Genomic DNA, 18805 nt, shown 5'->3' with positions numbered 1-18805 from the left:
TAAATGAGAACTATAAGATCTCTGTGTCTATCTATATGTTTATGTATATATGTATGTATATATAAGGAATATTTTTAAAAGAGGTTTATTTAATTGGATTAAGAAAAATAAGTACTTATATAAAGTATTCTTAAAACCAGCAAAAATATAAAAACTAACCCAAATGTCTCCTCAAGTTTACATAATCTTGGATAATTTTTGATAAATAAAAGCTTTACAGTCATGTCTTCAGAGATGTCAACATTAAATCTAATTCAAGCATACAACATTTTCTACCTGGATTCACTAGCCAAGTAAGATCATTCTGTATTTATGCTGCATAATTTGTCAACAAGAAAAATAATTTAGATGATAGTTTTTTGACGTATTATCTAAGAATAATTGTTAAAAATAAGTAATTTAAATAAATGCATATAAAATAAAACTTTATACTTAGTTAAATAAACAATGGATATTCATTGACTATCTAGATTATTTCCAAATAAGATAATATATAGAGACATTGATTGCTAACACAGTTTAAAATTATCTACTTTTTGCTTCTTAATTTTTACAGAGACAAATTTGGGTCTATTAATAAATGTTTTTTACCACATTAAAAATTATACTATGAAAAACAGGTGTCTAATAAATAAGATTTTTTAATTATATATTTATAAATTCACTAGCCTACAAGATTCTAATATACAATAGACTGTTTACAATTGGCTGTTTCCCAGTTTTCACTGGAAGGTAAAGGGTACTAATAGTTTATATTTATAATCAATATGTAAAACTAAAACTATGAGAAACATAAGAGCAAAGGGTAAGGTAACAACTTTGCATACAAAGTATGAGAAGAAAATGATATGTGTTTTTATATGAATAATATGGAAGGAATATAGGATGTGTGTTAAGTAAGGAAAAGGAGAGTAATTTTGTCCTAAAATATCCTGGACTAATTGTTCCAGAACAGGAAATAAAAAAGAATAAGACAAATTCTAAATAAATAGAGAAAGTTGCAGAAGGTTTACGAAAAGAAATTTTACATTGTGAGGTAAAACTGGCTAAAATTGAATGGATGTATTTATAGTGATTTTTTAAATGAGCTCAACATTGAACAAATACAAAACTAAAGTTTAGTTTTCTCTCTGTTAAAATAACAAAATGTATTGGATTACTGGCCTGCTCTTAGTAAAAGATTATTAAAGGTTTTTCTTTACCTTTATTGTTATCTACCTGTGAAAGAAAGCTGTGTGTCTTATGAAATATTTCTGTGCTTTATGTTGTCTTTATCAGGTCTCTGATTACTTAAAAAAACTGAATCTTTTTCATATTAAAAATAACTAAGTTTATTTATTTTTTTACAACTTTCAGTATTTGCTTTTAAACTCTTTTGTCAATTTGGTAAGTAGATAACTATGCATTATTTCAGTGTCCTGTGATTATTTGATTTAGGGTTTTAAATATTTTGATATTTAAGTCAAAATCTGAATGAAGTCTATGCAATCTTGAACTAACTTTGGGATTGTCCCGAGGGCCTCTGGAAGATATCAAAAAAAAGTTGTTCTCTCTCCTTATAAAAATAGAAATATTAATTTACTTAGATTTATTTGATCTGTTAAATTGCATGGAAGATATTATCAAATAAAAATTAATGCTTATACTTGACATCACTAATGGTCAGAGAAATGCAAATTAAAACCGCCATGAGATATCACCTCATCCCTGTCAGAAGGGTTACTGTCAATAAACCAACAAAAAACAAGTGCTGGGAGGATATGGAGAAAGGGGAACCTTTTTGCCGTGTTGGTGGGAGTGCATAGTGGTGCAGCCACTATGGAAAACAGTATGGAGTTTCCTCAAAAAACTAAAAATGGTACTGTCTTATGATTCAGCAATTCTACTTCTGAGAATATATCCAAAGAAGCCCAAAATGCTGATTCAAAAGAATATATGCAGCACTATTTACAATAGCCAAGATTTGGAAAAAGACCAAGTGCCCATCAGTAGATAAATGGATAAAATATCTGTGGTATATTTATACAATGGAATACTATTTGGCCAAAAAAAAAAGATCTTACCTTTTGCATGGATGTACCTAGAGAGTATTATGTTAAGTGAAATAAGCCAGTCAGAGAAAAACAAGTACCATACTATTTCACTTATATGTAGAATCTTATGAACAAAATAAACTAATAAACAAAATAGAAACAGATTCATAGATACAGAGAACAGACTGACAGTTGTCAGAGGAGAGGGGTGTTGGGGGACTGGGTGAAAAGGTGAAGAGATTAAGCAAACAAACAGGCAAACAAAAATAAACCTAATAGATAACAGTATGGTAACTATCAGAGGGAAAGGGGATTTGGGGGAAGTAGGAAATGGTAAAAGGAGGATAAAAAGAGATTTGACATTAAGTGGTCAGCACACAATATGATATACAAATAATGTATTACAGAATTGTGCACTTCAAAACTATATAACTTTATCAACCAATTATCATCCCAATAAATTCAATAAAAATTAAAAAAAATAATGCTTAACCTTCTTGGATTGAATTTACATTGCTATGTGTTATTGATATTCCTATAATTCTGACATATCCTAGTATAATAGCAGTTATAATTCTAGTTATTATTTTTCTAATATAGTGTATCAAAAAAATTACAGTATGCTTCCCAATTGCGTCATGTTCTGGGTTAGCTCTCAGTATATCTTTAACCATGGTTATTTTTAAGGTTTTTTTTTTTTTTTATTTTTGTCACTTAAAAACAGTTGATAGCTAGTGGTGGGGGTTAGGGGATGGAGGGGTTGAGCAAAACAGAAGAAGGACTCATGGGCATGGACAACAGTGTGGGGACTGCAAGGGGTGTGTGGTGTAAGGAGACTAAATAGTAATGGAAAAAATACAATAAAGATTATACTTTTAAAAAAAGACAGTTATTATTTTACTCTTGATCCTTCCTCAAAAGCATTTACAGTAAATCACAAGTAAAAACCCTTCATCATCAAAGAGAATCATGGAAAATAACCAAACAAGTACTCTAGAATACAGGTTTCTGAGAGCTTTAGAATCATAACACTGAACTGGATAAGAATTTCTTAAACTCTAATGAAAACCTGATTGATTCAGAAAGCTGTTAATCTGGATGAAGCAAAACAAGAACTAATTACAGGAGACTAAAAAATCTGGTTTTGAAGATTATACTTTTTATGACTCTTTCTGTTGTTAATTTTTGATGGCTTCTACCCCTTCTATTTCATTCTATTTATTTATTTCAATTTCATCTTCATTAACATTTTTTATACATTTTCTTGATTTTATTTAATATACAATTAAGATATTTCAAAACCATTTGATTATTCCAAGTGTTTTATGTTTTGTTAGGTTAGGTCAGGGCAGATTTTATTCTGCCTCACTGCTAAAACAACACCGTTTGGAGTTCTCTCCCATTTACTCCATTGAAATGTTAACTTTTCCATTCTGGCTGGTAGAAGTCTGAATAGTTCTTGATCTTCTTAGATACTTGGGTATTATATCCAGTGATTCATCTCTCTCTTATATTTGTTCATTGATTGTCAAATAAAAATTTGAGGGAAACCTGATTACCTCTAGGGTTCTCTCTCTCTCTCTCTCTGATATTCTGCCCTATGAAATTAAGACAGTTTGATCTCTCTTGGTTCCCATCTTTATCTTTTCAAAACAAGACGTCCAGGAGCCTCTGACTGGGTTCACCCTACCTGCTCTGTGCCTTGAGTTCTCAAGACAGTGAACTGGGGAAATGTTAGGGCTCACCTCCTTTGTTTTCCTTCTCTCAAGAATCATTGTTGTCTGTTGTATAATTACCTGACACCATTGTATCTATACAGCTTGTCTGTTTTTGTGGCTGCTATTGTTGTTTTCTCAAAAGTGAGTGTAAACCTGATTCCTGTACTCTATCTTGGCTGGGAACTTTTATTTTTTCTTGTTGACACTATTACAGATGCCTTTATTTCCCCCCCTTTGCTCACCTCCACCCAGCCCCACCCCTGTGGAATTCACCACACTCTTGTCTATGTTCATGGGCTATGCATATATGTTTGGCTAATCTTTTCCTGTTCTTTGATCCAGTCCCCCACCCCCCACCGCTCCCCTCTGAGATCTGTCAGTCTGCTCCATGTATCCATGCCTCTGGTTCTATTTTGTTTGTCTATTTTGTTTGTTTTGTTTGTTTATCTTATTCATTAGATTCCACATATAAGTGAGATCATATGGTATTTGTCTTTCTCTAACTGGCTTATTTCATTTAGCATAATAATGTCTGGGTCCATTTATGTCACCTCAATAGATGAGTTGTTTTTTTTTTTTTTTTACAGCCATATACTATTCTATTGTGTAAATGTACCACAGCTTTTTTATCCACTCATCTGCTGATATGTACTCGGGCTGTTTCCAGATCTTGGTTATTGTATATATTGCTGCTATGAACATAGGGATGCATATATTCTTTCTTATTTTTGTTTTGGGATTTTTAGAATATACTCCCAGAAGTAGGATTGCTGGGTCAAAAGGCAGTTCCATTCTTTATTTTGAGGAAACTCCACACTGCTGATCATTTATTTTTGTATGTATCAAGAACCTGGTTATAAAGAAGATAATTAAAAATACTTAGGTATAAACATATCAGTAAGTATAATATCATATTTGGGAAGATATCCATTTACATTCACTTAAAAACTTGAAAGATATATTTATAAATATAATATTAGTTTTAGCCGAAGCTTGATAACAATTGACACTACATTTCCAGCTAAGCCCACTGTGCTGGAATTGCAAAAAGTTAATAACAGAAAACCTGTCAGTCAACCATTACACTTGAACTTTGCAGAAGCTGTCCTTCTGCAACCAACCACACTTTGAAAAACCTTGAGAAGTATAAGAAAAGAAGCCTGGAGAGATTCGTTGATTTTTGCTGAGCTGAGAGCTCTTCCACCATTTTAAAGAGGGTAGTGGTATGGTGTTCCTGCTCTTCTTCAGAATTAAAGTAATAATACTTGGGTGGAATCACTTCCTAACTTGAGATTTGTTCCTGGAAGTAGGCCTATGTCTATATTCACCTTTCAAATATAAAATCAAGAAAGCAACATGCCAAACTGGTAAGAGATGAACTAATTTTAGATGGCTGGATTTATCACCCTGCCCTCTCAGATTGTATTAAGGCAAACACCATGTATCTGCTGCCTATGAACTGGAGAGTCCCAAGTGGTGAAGAATCAGCACGGGACCATCTAGGATTCTTTCTAAGAGCAAAGGTGAATAGACCTGACCTGAGAGCACCTAGAGGTATTATTTGATACACAGGGACCAATACATTAGGTAGCAATGAGCCAGGGAGAAGCCAAGAAAAATGAAGGTGAGGGATTTCCATTTTGGTATATGATTTTCTGAGGAACACATGACAACAGTCACATAAGAGCATGAGGTTTACACAGTTTCCAAGTATGGTGCCTGATCACACTATTTGTTAATTAAGCACTTCACTGCCTACTTCCCTCTTCACTGTCCTTGTGTTCCAACTCCAGAAGGGTCAAAATCAAATTAGATGGAGGAGAAATAGGCAAGAAATTAAAGGAAGAGAAAGATATTACACCTCTTTCCTGCATGTGGACTTCATAGTTCACTTACATGTATGTGAGTTATGAATAGAGTAGTTTAGGGAAGGTAAATAAGAAACCATGACATGAAACCGTTCAAAGTGTTTACTAGTATGTTGGGCTAAGTATTTTAATTCCTGATTAAAGGAGCCTGAGTTATTTTAGAATTATCCATCATGTAAGGTACCTGACAATGTTCTCTTCCGAGTATAAGGGAGAAATAACTCACCCAGGTGAATTTAAAAACAAACAAACAAACAAAAACACTTTAGTATTACATGCCATCAGATATCCTTGTTCAGTGAAATATCTACACTCATACCTACATACATTAGCATATATACATATACAGAGAAAGGGAGACATAAGGAGACATAGTGTTCAGTTTTATAAATTTGGAACAATATTGTACATAATATTGTCTGCTTGACTCACTAAATATGACACTATTTATTAATAGTAATGCCAATTGATGGAGCATGATTTTCATATCTTTCCTATTGTTTTATAGCTAGGCTTATTTTTTATCTTTTCTCCTGAATACATTTTCCTGTTTAGGTTCCTTCCAATTACATCTGTGAGTGTGAGCAGTGTTTTCCCCAGTGGGAAAACAAGGAGAAACCAGTAGCAAGCAGTTACTATGACCTAGGCTATAGCAGTGTTTCAGGACTGTGCTTAATAAGAAGCCAAACTGCTACCAGGTACTATCTGGTCTATAGCAACTAGCAGCTAATTCAAGAGAGTTAATTATTCAACAATGTCAGTAGAGGCTATTTTGCAACAAGGTTTAATGTGGATAATTAATGACCCTTAGCATCCCAAAGCTGTAGGACTAAATATGTAGATCAGGGGAAGATCACACAAATGTCGCAGACACTTAATCAATTTCTGTGCCTTTTTCTTGACTGGTCCTGTGACTACATCTACTAATGAGTTCTAAATGCCACAGGCGCATTTCCAGCTTCCAATCAAATCATCAGAGGACAAATAGCATCTCAGAAAGGCTTGTGAAGCCTGCCATATAATTCCATTTTAGCTAACATGTCCCAATGATACTGAACCTCAACATTTCATCTGAGGCTCTGATACTCTGCCTAATTCTTGCCAGATTTATCCTGTAAACAACAATTCATTGAATGTTACAATGTTCTAGGGATTGTGTGAGTTACTGGAGATACAAAGCAAATATGGTAAAAAACAAAAAAAAACCAAACCCAAAACTAACCTTTAGTTATTTTGAAGGTCAATCCAAATCTTTAACCTTTGCTGTGCAAGCAGATAAACTCTTTCATGGTACTGACTAAGATGTTTACTTATAAAAGGATTAGAAACTGAATCTCAAAGAAGCCTTGCAAGTGATGATGTCATTGTCTCCAATTGGAAAGTTTAAAAATAGGGCAAAATTCGGGTTGGGTCAGTTGAATCAATTGCTTCAGATGCCATCAAATATTCAAGTTTTTCCTATCTCCCCAACTTTTAAGTTATAGAAATCCTAGTGAATTTCTACTGAAGTCACAGGCAGAAAAATTTTCTTAAAAAATTGCCCTTTATTTAGTCTCAAATTTTAGATAGTCAGCTTCAGAGGAAACTAGCCCCATTCATTTACAAACTTGCCAAAGGCCACAAGAAATTGTGAGTACAGACCAACATTCTATAATTTTCTAATCATTTGCAGAAATATTGTAGTCTTGATCAGCTCTTTGCCTGGAAATAATGTATAACATGCAGCACCTTCACCTACTCCACAACCAAGTTCTCAGACAGGAACTGTGAGGGCCTCATTGCCTATAGTTCTACTTTTTTCCCAAAAGTATTGTAATTCCATATTTTAGAATAATTTGCTTTCAGGGCATCCTAAATAACACCTTATTTTAAATCAGTTGAGATATAATCTGCTTCAAGTAAGTCCAGATCTTAAGCAACAGGAACTGAATTACTCACATGATAAGAGGTTCAGAAACAGGACACATTTTAGGGTTGCTTAAGTCAATGGTCCAATTATGTCTCTAGGGACCTATGTTTCTAACATCTCATTGGAGTTCTTTGTATACTCTTCATTTTACCCTGAGTTTGGTTATCATTATGGTCATAAAATAGTTGCTACCAGGAACTGGGACAATATGCTTCCTTACTTGCAGTTAGAGAATAAAACTTAACTTTTCCATAAGTTCCAAGCAAGCCTATTTCTTTGGGACAAAATAAATAATGGTGAATTAAAAATGATCAAGTCCACAATAATTGTGTATTTATGGTGAAACACAATTGATAAGGGAGTACAAGTGTTTATGCAATGAATTAGTGTTTCAATAATACCCACTCTTCTCCTCAAATACAAAATCATTTGAGATATAGATGCGTGATTCAAAATTACAATGTTCAAAATATCAAGTTTTTGCTACTAATACTGTAACAGAGAAATTTGTTTGGTCAAATGGAGTTTCTCTGCATTGCTAATAACTCAATTCCTACAATTTAGGTCTGGGACAATTCATATAAGGTTGAGTGTGTGTTTCAAGAAGATTCACCTGTAAGAAGGAATAGCTGCTTCTAACCCTCTTGGGCCCTCAAAAGTGTGTAACATTAGGAATTACCTACTGATTTGCCTCTAGTAAGCAGAAGATGGCAGGTGACTCTTGTGTGCATGCTTAATGGAGGACAGAAGGACTAAATGAATGTGCCAGTCACAGGGAAATATAGCTAAAAATGAGAAAGAAAATGAATGCACATTACAAATGGACCATTTTTAATTCTTTCACTTCTTGGAATAGAAATCTTAATTCTCATGGGCTGCTCTTCTCTACTTGCTTTTCTATAGTACAAAATTCCACAAGGCAATTAGAATACATACTGGAAGGATAAATATTCTGCCTGGCTATTACTACTCTTATTCTAACCCATGAGACCTTGGATGGCCAGATTCAAAAATGAATTAACTTAAGGATTTCTGTATTTGTTGACTAATTTGTAAGTCATCCACCTGTGAGCCAAAGGTGACAGACTAGTTAATATTAATGAGGATTTAAAACCCCACATAGCATTTACCTTTATTATAAAAACTGAACTAATATTGCAATGGACACTACAAAATAACGTGTTGCATTGTCGCAGCTGTTTTTAATCTACACGTGAAGATATTAAAACTGCACAGCAAAATGATCCCTGAGGTGCTCTTTATTTAACGTGAATTTTTTAAATAATAATGTTGCTGAGATATAATTAATATATTATGAAATTTGTTCTTTTAAAGTATACAATTCAGTGTTTTTCAATATGTTCATAGAATTGTGTGGCAATCACCACTATCCAATTTTTGTGAATTTTCATCACCTGGAAAAAAGTAATAGACATTAGAAGTCATTCCTCTCTTGGCTGGTGTGGCTCAGTGGATTGAGTTCAGGCCTGCGAACCAAAGTGTCACAAATTTAATTCCCAGTCAGGGCACAAGTCTGGGTTGCAGCTAGGTCCTCAGTAGGGGGTGTGTGAGAGACAACCACACTCTGATGTTTCTCTCCCTCTCTTTCTCCCTCCTTTCTCCTCTTTCTAAAGATAAATAAATGAAATATTTTTTTAAAAAAGAAATAATTCCTCATTTTCACCCAGACTGAGCACTTGAAAATCATTAATCTACTTTCTGTCTCTATGGTTGTGCCTATTCTGGAAAAACTACTTAAATGGATTTATAAAATATGTGGTCTTTGGTGGCTGGCTTCCTTTAGTTTGAATAGTGTTTTTAAGGTTTTTCTATGCTGTACCATGTGTCAACACCTCATTACATTTCACTGATAAATAATATTCCATTATATGGATAGCCCACATTTTGCATATTGATTCTTCAGTTTATAGATGCTTGTGTCTACTATTTTGAATGTCATGAATATTAATGCTTTGATCAATTATATACAGACTTTAGTATGGGCATATGTTTTTAATTCTCTTTGATATGTACCTAGGATTGAAATTGCTGAGTCATAGGTAAATCTGTGTTTAATATTTTGAAGAAGAGTGAACTATATCTCAAAGTGGCTGAATCATTTACTTCCACCATTACTGTATGAGCACTGAAATTTCCCTACATCTTCATCAGTACTTACTTTCATCTCTTTTTTAATTTAGCTACTTTACTAGGTTTAAAGAAGCATTTTATAGCACTTTTGATATGCATTTATCTATTGACTAAGAATGTTGAGCTTTTTCTGTGTGTGAAAATTCAGCATTTCTATACATTCTTAAAAGAAGTATCTCTTCAATCTATTGCTTACTTTTTAATTGGGTTGCCTTTCATCATTATTTTAAGAAAACTTAATATATTTTGGATATAAATCCCTTATGAAATATCTAATTTGCTAATATTTTCTTCCATTCTTTCAGTTGTTACTTCATTTTTTTCATGGTATCCTTTGAAGTAAAACATTATTTTTTAAAATTTTGATGTTTTAATTTGTTTTATTTTGGTCACATCTGCGTTTGATGCCATATTTAAGAAACCATTGATTAATGAAAGGGCACAAAGTTTACTGCGATATTTTTTTCTAAGAATTTAAAGTATCTCTCTTAAATGTACATTTACAATCCACTTCAGCTTAACTTTTATGTATGATGTTCAATAAAGGTTTAAATTCATTATTTTGCTGAAATAGAGGCAAGGGAACTATCAGATAGTGAGTTCAAAAAAATGGTTCTAAGGAAGCTCAATGAGCTCAGCCAGCTCAAAGATAACTATGAGAAACTGCAGAGAAACTACAAGGATCTTACAGCAAACTATATCAGCCTTGAAAAGGACATAAAAACTATCAAGAAGACACAAGAGGATATGAAGAATACCATTTCTGAATTGAAGAACACAGTAGAAGGACTCCAAAGTAGGCTGGATGAAGCCGAGGATCGAATCAGTGAGATGGAGGATAAAGTAGAAAAAAGCTCCCAGAAAGAACAAGAAATGGAAAAAAGGCTCAAAAAGAATGAAGAGGCATTGAGGGAAATGCAGGACAACCTGAAACGCAATAATATCCGTATAATAGGCATCCCAGAAGGAGAAGAAGAGGAGCAAGGGATAGAGAACGTCCTCAAAAAAGTAATAATGGAAGATGTCCCCAATTTGAGGAAAGAAAGGGTCTCATGGATCCAGGAGGCACAGAGGACCCCACTCAAGAGGGACTCAAGGCACTCCAAGACACATCATCATTAAAATGGCAACTATCAAAGACAAAGAGAGAATCCTCAAGGCAGCAAGGGAGGAGAAAGGGAGCCGATACACCTAGGAGCTGATTTCTCAACAGAAACACTACAAGCCAGAAGGGAATGGCAACAAATATTCCAAGTCATGAAAAGCAAGGGCCTACAGACAAGGCTACTCTACCCGGCAAGGCTCTCAATTAAAATAGAAGGGGAAATACGGAGTTTCCCAGACAAAAGAAAGCTAAAAGAATACATCTCTACCAAACCAGCACTCCAAGATATGCTAAGGGGACTGGTTTAGAGAAGATGAAGGAAAAGAATGAGAGAGAGAGGAACACAGGTACAAAGAGAAAAGATGAGTAAGTTTCTATCAGTAATATCTCTCAATGTGAATGGACTAAATGCCCCAATCAAAAGACACAGGGTAGCTGAATGGATAAGAAAAGATGACCCACACATATGCTGCCTACAAGAGACCCACCTCAGAGCAAGAGACCTACACAGATTGAAAGTAAAGGGATGGAAAAAAATATTCCAAGCAAATGGGCAAGAGAAAAAGGCCGGGGTTGCCATACTTGTATCAGACAAAGTAGATTTCAAAACAAAGGCTATAAAAAGAGACCCAGAGGGGCACTTTATCATACTTAAAGGAAGAATCTATCAAGAAGACATCAACATTGTAAACGTATATGCTCCCAATATAAGAGCCCCCAAGTTTATAAGGACATTGGTGGATGACTTCAAAAAAGATACAGACAGCAACACACTGATAGCAGGGGATTTCAACACCCCACTGTCAAAAATGGACAGATCTTCCAAACAAAACATTAATAAACATATTGTGGCGCTGAATGACACACTGAATCAAAGAGACTTAACTGACATATATAGAACCTTACATCCCAAAGAAGAAAAGTACACATTCTTTTCAAATGCTCATGGCAGTTTTTCAAAGATACACCACATGATAGGACACAAAGCAAACCTCAGCAAATTCAGGAAAATTGAAATAATACCAAACTTTTTCTTGGACCACAAGGGCTTGAAACTGGAAATCAACCTCAAAGAGAAACTTCAAAAACTTGCAAACTCATAGAGACTGAACAGTAGACTATTAAACAATGAATGGGTCAATAATGAGATAAGAGAAAAAATCAAAAAATTTCTGGAAATAACTGAAAATGAACAGACAACAGTCCAAATCCTATGGGACACAGCAAAGGCGGTCCTGAGAGGGAAGTTCATAGCAATACAGGCTTACCTAAAAAAGATAGAAACATTTCAAATAAAAGACCTAACACTACAACTTGAAGAACTGGAGAAACAACAAGAAATAAATCCCAGAGCAAGGAGAAGGAAGGAAATAGTCAAGATTAGAGGAGAACTGAATGACGTAGAGACAAAAAGAACAATTCAGAGGATCAACCAGTGCAGAAGCTGGTTCTTTGGAAAGATAAATAAAGTCGACAAGCCTTTAAGCAGACTCATCAAGAATAAAAGGGAGAGGATCCAAATAAATAATATCAGAAATGAAAGAGGAGATGACGACTGATACCAAAGACATACAAAGGGTTGTCAGAAACTACTATGAACAATTATAAGCCAAGAAATTTGAAAATCTTGATGAAATGGATAAATTTTTAGAAAAGTATAATCTTCCAACACTGAAGGAGGAAGAAACAGAAAGCTTGAACAGACCGATAACAGCTGGGGAAATTGAAGCAGTAGTCAAGAAACTCCCAGCACATAAAAGCCCAGGGCCGGAGGGCTTCACGGGAGAATTTTACAAAACATTTAAAGAAGAGCTAACCCTTGTCCTTCTCAGATTATTCCAAAAAATCCAAGATGGGGGAAGACTCCCAGACTCTTTCTATGAGGCCAGCATCACCCTGATCCCACAACCAGATAAAGACCCTACAAAGAAAGAAAACTACAGGCCAATTTCGCTGATTAACATAGATGCTAAAATCCTCAACAAAATATTGGCAAACCGCATCCAGCAATACATTCAAAAGATTATCCACCACAATCAAGTGGGATTCATCCCAGGCATGCAGGGATGGTTCAATATACGCAAATCAGTAAACGTGATACATCACATAAATAAAAGAAAAGACAAACACCACACGATCATCTCGATAGATGCAGAAAAAGCATTCAGTAAGGTACAGCACCCATTTATGATCAAAACACTCAGCAAAATGGGAATGAATGGGGCATTCCTCAACGTAATAAAGGCCATATATGAAAAACCTACAGCCAACATCTTACTCAACTGGCAAAAACTGAAAGCTTTCCCACTAAGGTCGGGAACACGACAAGGAATCCGCTCTCACCGCTTCTTTTCAACATCGTATTGGAAGTCCTAGCCACAGCGGTCAGACAAGTGAAAGAGATAAAAGGCACCAAATAGGAAAGGAGGAAGTAAAGCTATCATTGTTTGCAGATGACATGATAGTGTACACAGAAAACCCTGTAGACCCTACCAAAAAACTCCTCAACCTAATAAGGGAATTTGGCAAAACAGCAGGATACAAAGTCAACATTTAGAAATCAAAGGCATTTTTGTACACCAGCAATGAAATAGAAGAAGAAATCAGAGAAAAAAATACCATTCGATATAGCAAGAAGAAAAATAAAGTACCTAGGAATACATTTAACCAAAGAGGTAAAAGATCGGTATGCAGAAAACTATACAACATTGAAGAAAGAAATTAAGGAAGACACAAATAAATGGAAGCATATACCATGCTCATGGATTGGAAGAATTAATATCATCAAAATGTCCATACTACCCAAAGCAATTTATAGATTCAACGCAATCCCTATTAAGATACCAATGACATATTTCACAGAAATAGAACAGATATTTCAAAAATTTATATGGAACCATAAATGACCCCGAATAGCTGCAGCAATTTTGAGAAAGAAAAACAAAGGAGGAGGGATCACAATACCAGGCATCAAACTCTACTACAAAGCCACTATACTCAAAACAACCTGGTACTGGCACAAGAACAGATCCATAGACCAGTGGAAGAGAATAGAAAGCCCAGAAATAAGCCCAGGTCTATATGGGCAACTAATATTTGACAAAGGGGGCAGAAGCATAAAGTGGAGCAATAATAGCCTCTTCAACAAATGCTGTTGGGAGAGCTGGACAGCTACATGCAAAATATTGAAATTGGATCATCAGCTGACACCATATACAAAAATAAACTCAAGATGGATAAAAGTCTTAAATATAAGTCGCAACATCATAAAAGTCCTGGAGGAGAACATTGGCAGGAAACTCTCAGATATCCCATGCAGCAATTTTTTCACTGATATGTCTCCTAAACCAAGGGACATAAAGGAAAGAATAAAGAAGTGGGACCTCATCAAAATAAGAAGCTTCTGCATGGCGAAAGAAAACATCAGCAAAATGAAAAGGGAGCCCACCGTATGGGAAAATATATTTGCTAATGATACATCAGATAGAGGTTTGATCTCCAAGATATATAAAGAACTCACTCGACTCCACTCCAAGACGACAAATGATCCAATCAAAAACTGGGCAAAGGACCTGGTCAGACACTTTTCCCAGGAAGAGATACAGAGGGCCCAGAGGCATTTGAAAGGATGCTCAGCATCACTACCCATCAGAGAAATGCAGATCAAAACCACCATGAGGTACCACCTCACACAGGTCAGAATGGCTGTCATAAACAGATCCATAAACAACAGGTGCTGGCAAGGCTGTGGAGAAAAGGGAACCCTAGTACACTGTTGGTGGGAATGCAGACTGGTGCAGCCACTGTGGAAAGGAGTGTCGAATTGCCTCAAAAAGCTGAAAATGGAACTGTCTTTTGATCCAGCGATTCCCCTGCTGGGACTATACCCTAAGAATCCCAAAACGCCAATTCAAATGAACCTATGCACCCCAATGTTCATAGCAGCACAATTTACAATAGCCAAGTGTTGGAAGCAACCTAAATGCCCATCAGTAGATGATTGGATCAAAAAGTAATGGTACATATACACAATGGAATACTACGCAGCAGAAAGAAAAAGAGAACTACTAAACTTTGCGACAGCATGGATGGAAATCGAGAGCATTATGCTAAGCGAAATTAGGCAGGGGGGCAAAAGACAAATACCATATGATCTCACCTATAAGTGGAACCTAACCAACAATACAAAGATGCAAGGCAAATAAGACCAGCAACACTGAAAGGAAAAGAAATCGACAGAGACAAGGGGAAGGAGGGAGTTGGGGCGGTGGAAAAGAAGGGAAGGGGAAAGTCAAGGAACATACAGCAAGGACTCATGGACAAAACCAAAGGGGAAGAGCTGAGGGAGAGAAGGAGGGAGGGGGCAAGGGAAAGTGGTGGGGGGTAGGCAGAGAAAAATGTATTTGAAAAAATAAATAAAAATCACACAAAATGTAAAAATAAATAAATATATAAATAAAGCTGTAGAATTAAAATAAAATAAAATTTAATTTAAGCAAAAACAAACAAACAAACAAACTGGATACAGAAGAAGAACTTTGGAAGGAGGAGAGAAATTCAACGTACCAAGCAGCGTGTAGCAAGGAGTCCAGGTGATGATGGATACTTGGGAAAGCAAGACTGACTTTTGGAAGGACATCAAATAAACATGGATAAATCATGATGGAACAAGTTTTGAAGGTCCCTTAGAGGGTGATAATTTAGTTCTAGAGTTATGGACCTGAATGTTTAGCTCTTTACAGCTCATAAACACTTTGGCAGCAAAATGATTTGTGAAAACTATGAACAATTTCTCTGAAGGTCTCTAACATAAGCTTGAATAGGCTGATGATAAACTTTACCTAGTGGCAATATCTATTCTTCCAAAAGATTATTTTTTAACCTCATATCATATATCTAGGTTTGAAGTTGTCCAGGTATGCCTAAACCAGGTCAACATCATAACTTTAATACATGCACAAATGAAGATTGTCTTCAATTTATAGGAGAAATTAGTCTTGACTACTTTTATCCACCAGTATGCATTTAAGTTTGTTCAGGAGCAAAGCAGCAGCAGGTACCAAAGGCCCTTTTGCAATGCGATTATCACACTCAGATGTGATCCACAAACATAGTATGCCAGAGATATTTTCATATATTTGAGTCCTATTTTTCTCATTATTGTAAAGATTTACAACAGAAAAAAAAAATATATATATATATATAAAAATAGGTTAAAAATGAAAAATAAATAAATAAATAAATTCATTATTTTGCATGTAGCTATCCAGTTATCTCACACTATTTATTAAAATGACAGCTTCCCCTGTTTAATCACCTTCGCACTCTTATCAAGTACCAATTAGCCATAGACGTATGCACGGATTTTTCCTGAAGTCTCAAATATATTTCATTGTTTTGTATATCATTATACCAGAACCAAACTCTCATAAGAACTGTTTTGAAGAAATGTGAATCCTCCAACTTTATTTTTGTTCTGTAATATTGTTTTGATTATTCTGAGTACCTCTCATTTTTATAAAAAATTTAAGATTAGTTTGACAATTTCTGCAAAAGACCAGTTAGAATATCAGAGGGATTATGCTAAATCTTAGATCACCTTGGGAGGTATCACCATCTTAACAGTATTAAACCCTCTAATCTGTGGACATAGAACCTATTTTTTAAAAATTTGCTTCAATGATGTTTTGTAGTTCTAACTGTATGTTGGAAACCATTCCATCTAGTTTCAGAGACTATAGCCCTGCCGATAGGTGAGAGGGCCCCAAGGCTGGAGCTGAGCAAGGAGGCCTTGGAAAAATTGACCACTGAGGAGACAAAACCTGTCCCCCATCCCTGACATCACTCAGTTTGGCTCCAGAGGATGGCTGGTTAGTCAATGACAGATAAGATCCCTCGATTGCAGGGGCAGCCTAAGACAGACACAGTTGCATAGGGGCCATCAGGGAAGGACTTGGGAGACACGGAGAAGGGGCAAAAGACACTCACCCCTTGGCTTTGTCATGGTTATAATCCTCATTCTGTCTGAAAGAAGTCTCCTCATCTCTTGGCTGCTCTGTTCCTCCTGCCTAACTTAGGCTTGAAAAAAATGTTAGAGGCAGGTACAACCCTAAACAGGATCAGGCGTTTCCCAGGGGCAATTAGGCCTGGAAAAGGAATGCATTTAATCCTATGAAACCTGCTTTTCTAAGAATGCCCTCGAGTTAATGAGTACTGATGTTCGGTGTCCGAGCATAGCAGAGTTTATTTTCCCAGGTTTTAGAGTGTCACTCGGTATCCAGACCATGACTCAGCAAGACTCTTGTAATCCCTTTACTGTTATCCTTAAACCATATCTCCTTTTAATCATTACTGTTTAACATTGATTGATGAGCTTTATGTGCATGCTATGTATCCCTACACGAGCTAAACTCAATAAAAGCCCAAAGAGAAACGTGCTCAGGGCTCTTCTCCTCTGAGAGATAAGCCAGCCTTTCCTTCCCAAACAGATCTTATGTAGGGCATTTTCATTTCAACCGTGACACTGGGGGACACCACAGGATAGAGCTCCCTCTTCAAGTGTACAGCTCTTGCACTTTGTTTTGTTTTGTTTTGTTTTTTTAACAGGACAAGAGGTATATAGAGTCATCAATCTTTAATATTACATGTATGGAAGTCCATGAAAATCTGGAACATCAGCATGTCTTAAGAGAGCCTACATTCCTAAATAGCAGCAAACAGTGGGAGCAGAGAAGCCAGCATCTCACTCTTTCTTGAATTCAGGCTTCAGCTGCCATTCGGCATCATGCTCGCCCTGTGATTGGCCTGACTGTGGAGTAAGAAGAATGGGGAGCATTTGTTCGTCTCATAGCTTTCCCTGTACATACCTCCATATACTCACTTGATACCTGTCTGGTCCCTGTAGCGATGTGAGTATAATGATGCTGATCTAAGTCCACTGAGAGATAGAGCTAGATTGTCAAAAGGAGGCATGAAGGAGACACTGTGTTCTGAGTACAGGGGAAAGGACCACCTGAGCGATGGGAAATAGGAGAAGCTTCAGTTTCCAAGAGGAGAACTTTGGAAATGTGGGAAGGATGTTCTGCAGATGTTGCAGCTGGACTGCCCTGAGTGACAGTGCCAGAGGGCGGTGGGGGACCAGCTGTCCACAGGGCACCATGTGCGTCCAGGAGTGGTGGCCAAGGACATCCTGTCAGGACTGCAGAAGTTGCTCTAGATGTGACCCAATGTAAGGAACCTAGCTGGCAATGGATCCCACAGCGTGCACCAGAGTTAGGTCGGATCCTTCCGTCAGCGCAGCATCAGTCCACACACTGAGGCGACATTCCCTGATGTCCCCTCACAGCAACAGAATGCGGATTGTTCTTTAAGTGTTTCTGATGTGCTATCTCACGTTTGCACATTTACTGGCGATTTCTCCCAGCTGCTGGTCATTGACGATCCTAGATGCTATCACTCTGGCCCCTCAGTCAGACCTGACTCTCCAACCATGCAGTGCAGAGCCAGGCCCAGGGATGGTTCCGCCTTCAGTCTTCCTGGGGACAACAGTGACCGGGAATAAATTTACTATATTAAATTAAATTTAATAAAATTCATTTTTGTGTTTTTGTCATGCTATTAGTGAAGTTAATGTATTAATTTCATGTTTGTATTGATATTTATTAATGCATAAAAATATAATTTATTTTGTATATTAATTTTATATACTGTAACCATCCTAAAGTGTTTGATAAGTCCAAAAGCTTTTACTGGATTACTTAGAATTTTCTACATATGAATCATATATCATCTGGACCAAGAGTCTTACTTCTTCTTCCCCAATCAGGATATCTTTCATTTATTTTTCTTTAGTAGTTCCTCTTAATAGGACATCAAGAGCAATGTGGAATTAAAGTGATGAGAGAAGACATGGGAATATTCTTTCTAATATTAGGGGTAAAGTATTCAGCTTTTCACTATTAAGTAGAATGTTAATTGTGTGTTGTTCATGGATGTCCTTTATCAAGTTGAGAAAGTTCCAT

The sequence above is a fragment of the Pteronotus mesoamericanus genome, unplaced genomic scaffold (genome assembly GCF_021234165.1).
Source record: "Pteronotus mesoamericanus isolate MK-2021 breed Mesoamerican mustached bat unplaced genomic scaffold, CSHL_Meso_final contig_20, whole genome shotgun sequence".
Taxonomy (NCBI): Eukaryota; Metazoa; Chordata; class Mammalia; order Chiroptera; family Mormoopidae; genus Pteronotus; species Pteronotus mesoamericanus.
This window is presented reverse-complemented; position numbering follows the sequence as displayed.